We start from the raw sequence: 8312 nt of genomic DNA, 5'->3' as shown, positions 1-8312 counted from the left end.
AGTTCTTAGTTTACCGCCAGTCGCAGTCCCGCGCTCCAGCTTCCCCCAGCCATCCTATTGAAACCGTCTCGAGATAGACAGAGCGCTGAGGAGCTCCGTGGCAGATGCATGCATGGAGACGGGTGCAGGCGCGGTTGGTGGCTGCGTGGTGCTATCGACGACGACGACGTGCGGCGCCGGGGCTTCCCCGGCCAAAGTCGCCTTCGACTTCCAGCAGTAGAACCGCACACAAGCGGGCGAGTTTTCTCCCCAGCTCCGTCTACTCTACGCCGGATGTACAAGCCGCGCGACCTCGTCGTATCCTAGCAAGGTTAGTTTATTGCACCAACTGGCTAGTGGGTCGAAGTTAACCGATAACGACCGAGCGATAAGACATACTTCCTTCGCCCAAAAATACTTGTCATCAAAATGGATAAAAGAAAATGTATCTAGACATATTTTAGTTCTAGATGCATTTTTTCCCAGTTTAACGACAAGTATTTTCGAACAGAAGAAGCACTATTCAAGAAAAAAGTTACGTAACTGATAACGAGGGATAAGATAGTAGAATCTTTGACGGGCAATGCCACGTTAGTTTGTAAGAGCATCTCCAGCCGTTTGCCCCCCTCAGGAGGCATTTTTTTCGCCTTCTGGGGGGCTGCCGGCGAGAACTTAGGCCTTGAGGGCCAAACCACTTCCACTCGTTGCCTCCCCACGAGCAGCGTTGGACTCCCACAAACGGAGCGGCATTTCGTCGAGCACCTTGACCGCGGCGGCGTCGACGACCTCCAGCCAGCGGAGGAGCGCGAGCGTCGACGGAGGCCTGGCGGAAGACCGCACGGACATGAGCACGTCGAGCTCCTGGTGGAAGACGCGGTGGGGGCGCTCGCTGCACCTTGACGGCGCCGAGGCGGGAGGAGGTGAGCGACTCCAGGTACACGGTGCTGAACCCGCCCTGGCCGATCACGCGGGACGAGAAGTTGCCGGTGACCGACTCGACCTCGGCCCACTCGAGCCGCCTCGCCCGCGCGCTCTTGCCGGACGCCGACGCCAACGCGCCGCTGGGCTCGGCCGAGACGCGGGGGTCCGTTCGGCCGGCGTCATGCGTGTCGCGCTCGCCGCGGCGGAGGCAATCCAACAGCCTGAGGAGCTCCTCCGCCGACGCGCTGCAGGACGCGCAGGACTAGGTGGTTGGCTGCGTCGCGCCGAACCGTCCGAGGCCGCGCCTGCTGCGCTCTCGCGCCCGCGCCTGGCCTCTCGCGCCCGGGTCCGCGCCTGCTGCTGCGCCTGCGCGCGCGCCTGGCGGCGCCGCGCCGCCCCTGTCCGAGGCCGCGCCCGCCGACCTTCTCTAGCAGCTGCGCGTGGCCGCGGAACGCTGCCTGCTCGTCGCACCACGGCCCGCACTTGGAAACGAGCGCAAAGTAGCAGCAGCGGCCGCTCGAGCGCAGCCTCGCTAAGCTCGCGAGCTCCCCGTTTGGTGGGCGTGGGAGGTCGGGCGCGGCGGCCCGACGAGGGCGCGCGGCCACAGAGGGCTGGCGGGAGGCCGCGCTACGCTGTGCGGAGGCACCGAGGCAGGTCGGGCGGCCAGGACGCGGGCGGAGCTGGCAGGGGGAGAGAGAAGACGGGGGCTCTACGAAGAGAAAGCGACGAGCGGAGAGAATATGGGGGGGGAGTGGCTGCAGGTGGGCCACAGGAGGCAAAAAAGGTGGCGCCGGCGTCCCCAGCTGCCCCCCGGTGGCTGGGTTTGGGGTGGGATCGCCGGGGCTAATTTTTGTCAAATCCGGCGAAAAACGAGCCTCTGAAGATGTGAGTGGAATATTTTTTTATCGTCGGGCCTAGAAAAGTGCTTTTGAAGGCCTTCCTGGAGGGACGGGTGGAGATGCTCTAAGTGCATATACGTATGGCAAGTGTCATGATTGATGCAACAGGCTGCTAGTTACCTAAGTAGGTGATGTTCATTCGTGGAATCTGTCGTTGGTAGTGCTCAGTGCAGTGTCGTCCTCCCATATATAGATGAAGATGATGGTTTAATTTTGGCAAAACAAAAAGATGATCAGAATTAGGGTTCTTCCGCCTCCCGCCCGCCGCCGCCGGTCCGCCTAGTCTTCGGTAGCCTTAGGGCCATGGGGACGTGATGGATCCTGGGCCTTGTCGGTGGGAGGGCTCCGTTCTTAAGATGTGTTTTTGAGTTTTGTTAGGGTTTGTGTTCTGCTCATGAAAGCGAGACGGCGGCAACTCCCTGAAGATGGAATAAATTTCTTCCCGCCTAGCCTTTGTTCGGTGGTGCATCTAGCATCGTCGATGAGACTGTAGGTGTGTCTCCGGCGGATATGCATTTGGTAGATTTGTTCGGATCTGTTTGTTGCTCGTGTTCATTCATGTGTCTTCTTTCAATCTATGCTACTTTTCATTGGTGGTTGTTATTGTTCTAGTGTGATGGTCCTACGAGGCCTAGCACGGCGATTTTTCGACTGTCTACTATAATAATTTTTGCCTCCGGTGAGGGAGGGGTGATGACGGCGGGTCTTCGGCTCGCTTCAGTTCTTGTAATTGTCGCTAGGTGGTTTATGAATTTGAATGTAATTTTTATTATTTTTTATGTTCGTTGTACTGTCATGATTAAAGATGAATAGATTGGATGTCTTCCTAAAAAAATTATTGTTTAGGGAAAAAATATGAACACGTTATTTTATGCGAAATAGATGAAGATAAGATAATAGTAATGCAAACAAAAACGCACAACATTTTGGTTGCTTTTATCTCGAGAAAGACCCGATTTGTTTCTTTGACTTCGTCCTCGAGATGCTGAAGAACTACTCCCTTCGTCCGCGAATAAGTGTACATTTAAATTTTGTTCTAAGTCAAAGTTTAAAATTTTGATCAACTTTATAGAAAAAAGTAGCAGCATTTATGGTATTAAATTAGTATCACTAGATTCGTTTTGTAATGTAGTTTCATAATGTACCAATTTGATGTCATATATGCTACTATTCTTTTCTATAAAGTTGGTCAAATTTTTAAATTTTTTACCTTCGGACAAAACCTAGATGTACACTTATTAACGGACGGCGAAAGTAGCTGAAAGGAAAGACATCAAGGGTAACCACCTGAGATCACGCACAAGTCCAAATCACCTCAAACAAGCTTCAGTCAGCCCATCAAAACCCCCTTTGTAACGACGGGACAAAGGCTTCACCTATCGGCTAACGCCATTGGCCAGAGGCATGCCTCCCTAGTTTAAGACTGGGTACACCGATATTGCTCTGACACTGAACGTAATGATCTAAATTGGAGAAAGTTGCAATAGAAGACACCTGCACCACAAAACACATGAATTTCAGTCAATCGGGCAACATGAACATACCCTCTATATACCTCAACGCAAAAGACGACGAGGCCAGGACGGGAAAGGAGCAGATGAGACTTGGCAAACTCATGTCGCGTATAGAACCAAACTCTCCTGCTACCCGTCGTCTGAGCGGCAGTAGGAACCCCCTCAACCTGTCCTCCCTTGGTTGATTCTACAGTTACGCCGACGCCACACCCCAACCTTCCATATACAGATAAGATATGAATATAGATAAATAAAAAAAGTTAAAAACATGATTGACTTTCAGTATCGTCCTCGTTATGTCGAAGAACTAGCTGGAAAACAAAACACCAAGTCTAACTACCTGTAATCATACACAAGTCCAAATCACCTAGAGCCTTCAATCACCACAATAGGAACCCTCTTGCAATGGCGGGGCAAGTGCTTCATCTGTCGTCGATGCCCCGACACTCTATTGATAATGATCTAGAATGGAGAAAGTTGCAGTAGAAGGCAACCGCAACACTAAAACACGTGAACTCTCGTCAACCAGACCATATGAAACCATATCTACACATCAACAGAAAAGAAGATGTAGTTAGTATGAGGAGGGAGTCAGAGAGATTCATTCCCACGCAGTGACATATGCATCTCGGAAACACAATTGCTTTCAAACCAAACTCTAAACCTTTGGATCTAACTACATCTCATGTGTAGAACCAATCCTTTTTAATATCGTGGTTGATATGTTGACCATGCTTGTTAACAGAGCGAAACAAGATGGTCAGGTAGGTGGTCTTATCCCACATCTAGTTGATGGCGGGGTATCTATCCTACAATACGCAGACGACACAATTATTTTCATGGAGCATGGCCTCGCGAAAGCAAGGAACATGAAGTTAGTTCTTTGCTTATTTGAACAACTATCCGGGCTCAAGATTAATTTTAATAAGAGCGAATTGTTCTGCTTTGGACGCGCCAAGGAGGAGCAAGAAAGATATAAACAGTTGTTCGGGTGTGAATTAGGTGCGCTTCCTTTTACGTATCTAGATATAAACAGTTGTTCGGGAGGAGCAAACTTACTAATAAAGAATGAAAATGTATTGATGATCGGTTTGAGAAGAAATTGAGTTGTTGGAAAGGCAAACGTTTATCGTATGGAGGAAGGTTAATTCTTATTAATTCGGTGCTAACGAGCATGCCGATGTTCCTCCTCTCTTTCTTTGAAGTACGAGTAGGAGTATGGAAAAGATTAGACTTCTACCGATCCAGATTCTTTTGGCAAATTGATGAGAATAAGGCCAAGTATAGGCTCGCCAAGTGGGAGATGATTTGTAGACCAAAGGGCCAGGGCGGATTGGGTGTTGAGAATTTAGAAGTGAAAAATAGGTGCTTATTGAGCAAATGGTTATACCGCCTTTCAGTGGAGATTGAGGGTTTGTGGTTGCAGTTACTTCGAAACAAATACTTATACGCTAAGTCTTTGGCTCAGGTAACGGCACAGTCATCGGACTCACCTTTTTGAAAAGGACTTATGAGGACGAAGATTGCTTTCTTTAACAGAGTGACATTTAAAGTGGGGAATGGGCAACGAACTCGATTCTGGGAGGATACCTGGTTAGGGGGCACTCCATTAGCATTACAGTATCTAGTTTTATATCACATTGCACAACGGAAAGAAGTTTCCGTGGCGTCTGTGTTGCAGTCCATTCCACTTAATATTCAATTTCATCGGGCACTTGTGGGTCCATGCTGGGATACATGGTTGCATCTTGTGCGTAGGTTAATGGAGATTAATTTTTCGGATGCCAATGACACGATAAGTTGGAACTTAACGAGGTCAGGTGTTTTCACGGTTAAATCAATGTATACGGATTTAATCAATACTGGAGACATCCCAAGGTCGGGCCATATCTGGAAAATTAAGGTGCCGTTGAAAATAAAAGTGTTTTTGTGATTTGTTCACAAAGGTGTAATCTTAACCAAAGATAATCTAGCCAAACGCAATTGGGAAGGGAGTCAATGATGTTGCTTTTGTGACCAGAATGAAACAATTGAACATCTCCTTATTAAATGTCCGATTGCTAGATTACTTTGGAGAACTATTCATGTTGCTTTTAACATCACTCCGCCAACTTCAATATCACAATTTTTTCATGACTGACTGAATGGGGTGTCACCTCAGACAGCTGCACAAATCAGAGTCGGAGCATGTGCGTTGCTTTGGGCGATATGGAATTGTCGGAATGATGCTGCCTTTAACATACGAAACATTACTAATTTTTTGCAGGTCATCTTCAGAGCGTTTACATGGATCCGTATGTGGTCCTTGCTGAGCCATACGGACCACAGGGCGCACATGGCTATTGGGTGCAACCGATGGGAAACGGTTGCACGGGATACATACAACCGATATGGATGGCGGTCCAGTAATAGGCTAGGTGTGTAGACATCTTGATCTATTATAGCCGGTTGTGGCTTTTTTTATTTTTGGCCGCGTGTGGCATTTGTTTCTTCATGATCTTTTGAGACCACTTGAGGAGATTTTTGGACCTCTTTTCTTAATAAAATGGCTGTGTGCATCGAATGATGCAGAGGCCGGGGGTTAACCTCCTTTTCTAAAAAAAATGTGTAGAACAAATCCTTCCTACCACCTGACACCCGAGCGGCAGTCCAAGGTGGGTGGACACACAAGAACATCGACGAAGAAGTTCATGCAAGAACTGATTAAAAATCTAGTACCACATGGCTCTCTTTTTTGGGTTGAGAGTGAAGGAAATATGCCCTAGAGGCAATAATAAAGTTATTATTTATTTCCTTATATCATGATAAATGTTTATTATTCATGCTAGAATTGTATTTTCCGGAAACATAATACATGTGTGAATACATAGACAAACAGAGTGTCACTAGTATGCCTCTACTTGACTAGCTCGTTAATCAAAGATGGTTATGTTTCCTAACCATGAACAATGAGTTGTTATTTGATTAACGAGGTCACATCATTAGTAGAATGATCTGATTGACATGACCCATTCCATTAGCTTAGCACTTGATCGTTTAGTATGTTGCTATTGCTTTCTTCATGACTTATACATGTTCCTACGACTATGAGATTATGCAACTCCCGTTTACCGGAGGAACACTTTGGGTACTACCAAACGTCACAACGTAAATGGGTGATTATAAAGGAGTACTACAGGTGTCTCCAATGGTCGATGTTGGGTTGGCGTATTTCGAGATTAGGATTTGTCACTCCGATTGTCGGAGAGGTATCTCTGGGCCCTCTCGGTAATACACATCACATAAGCCTTGCAAGCATTACAACTAATATGTTAGTTGTGAGATGATGTATTACGGAACGAGTAAAGAGACTTACCGTTAACGAGATTGAACTAGGTATTGGATACCGACGATCGAATCTCGGGCAAGTAACATACCGATGACAAAGGGAACAACGTATGTTGTTATGCGGTCTGACCGATAAAGATCTTCGTAGAATATGTAGGAGCCAATATGGGCATCCAGGTCCCGCTATTGGTTATTGACCAGAGACATGTCTCGGTCATGTCTACATTGTTCTCGAACCCGTAGGGTCCGCACGCTTAAGGTTACGATGACAGTTATATTATGAGTTTATGCATTTTGATGTACCGAAGGTTGTTCGGAGTCCCGGATGTGATCACGGACATGACGAGGAGTCTCGAAATGGTCGAGACGTAAAGATTGATATATTGGAAGCCTATGTTTGGACATCGGAAGTGTTCCGGGTGAAATCGGGATTTTACCGGGTTACCGGGAGGTTACCGGAACCCCCCGGGAGCCATATGGGCCATCATGGGCCTTAGTGGAAAGGTGAAAGGGCTGCCCACCAGGGCTGCGCGCCTCCCCCCTTCCCCTAGTCCTATTAGGACTAGGAGAGGTGGCCGGCCACCCTTCTCCCTCTTTCCCCCTTGGGAATCCTAGTTGGAATAGGATTGGGGGGGGAGTCCTACTCCCGGTAGGAGTAGGACTCCTCCTGCGCCTCTCCCTCTTGGCCGGCGCACCCTCCCCCCTTGGCTCCTTTATATACGGAGGCAGGGGCACCTCTAAACACACAAGTTGACACAAGTTGATCCACGTGATCGATTCCTTAGCCGTGTGCGGTGCCCCCTGCCACCATATTCCTCGATAATACTGTAGCGGAGTTTAGGCGAAGCCCTGCTGCTGTAGTTCATCAAGATCGTCACCACGCCGTCGTGCTGACGAAACTCTTCCCCGACACTTTGCTGGATCGAAGTCCGGGGATCGTCGTCGAGCTGAACGTGTGCTCGAACTCGGAGGTGCCGTAGTTTCGGTGCTTGATCGGTTGGATCGTGAAGACGTACGACTACTTCCTCTACGTCGTGTCATCGCTTCCGCAGTCGGTCTGCGTTGGGTACGTAGACAACACTCTCCTCTCGTTGCTATGCATCACATGATCCTGTGTGCACGTAGGAAAATTTTTGAAATTACTACGAAACCCAACAGTGGTATCAGAGCCTAGGTTATTTATGTTGATGTTATATGCACGTTGGAACACAAGTGAGTTGTGGACGATACAAGTCATACTGCCTACCAGCATGTCATATTTTGGTTCAGCGGTATTGTTGGACGAGACGACCCGGACCAACCTTACGCGTACGCTTACGCGAGACCGGTTCCCTCGACGTGCTTTGCACAGAGATGGCTTGCGGGCGACTGCCTCTCCAACTTTAGTTGAACCAAGTATGGCTACGCCCGGTCCTTGCGAAGGTTAAAACGGAGTCTATTTGACAAACTATCGTTGTGGTTTTGATGCGTAGGTGAGATTGGTTCTTACTTAAGCCCGTAGCAGCCACGTAAAACATGCAACAACAAAGTAGAGGACGTCTAACTTGTTTTTGCAGGGCATGTTGTGATGTGATATGGTCAAGGCATGATGCTGAATTTTATTGTATGAGATGATCATGTTTTGTAACCAAGTTATCGGCAACTGGCAGGAGCCATATGGTTGTCGCTTTAT

This window comes from Triticum dicoccoides, chromosome 7B (genome assembly GCF_002162155.2).
Source record: "Triticum dicoccoides isolate Atlit2015 ecotype Zavitan chromosome 7B, WEW_v2.0, whole genome shotgun sequence".
NCBI lineage: Eukaryota > Viridiplantae > Streptophyta > Magnoliopsida > Poales > Poaceae > Triticum > Triticum dicoccoides.
The sequence above is the reverse complement of the archived record's forward strand: the minus strand, read 5'-3'. Positions refer to the sequence as shown.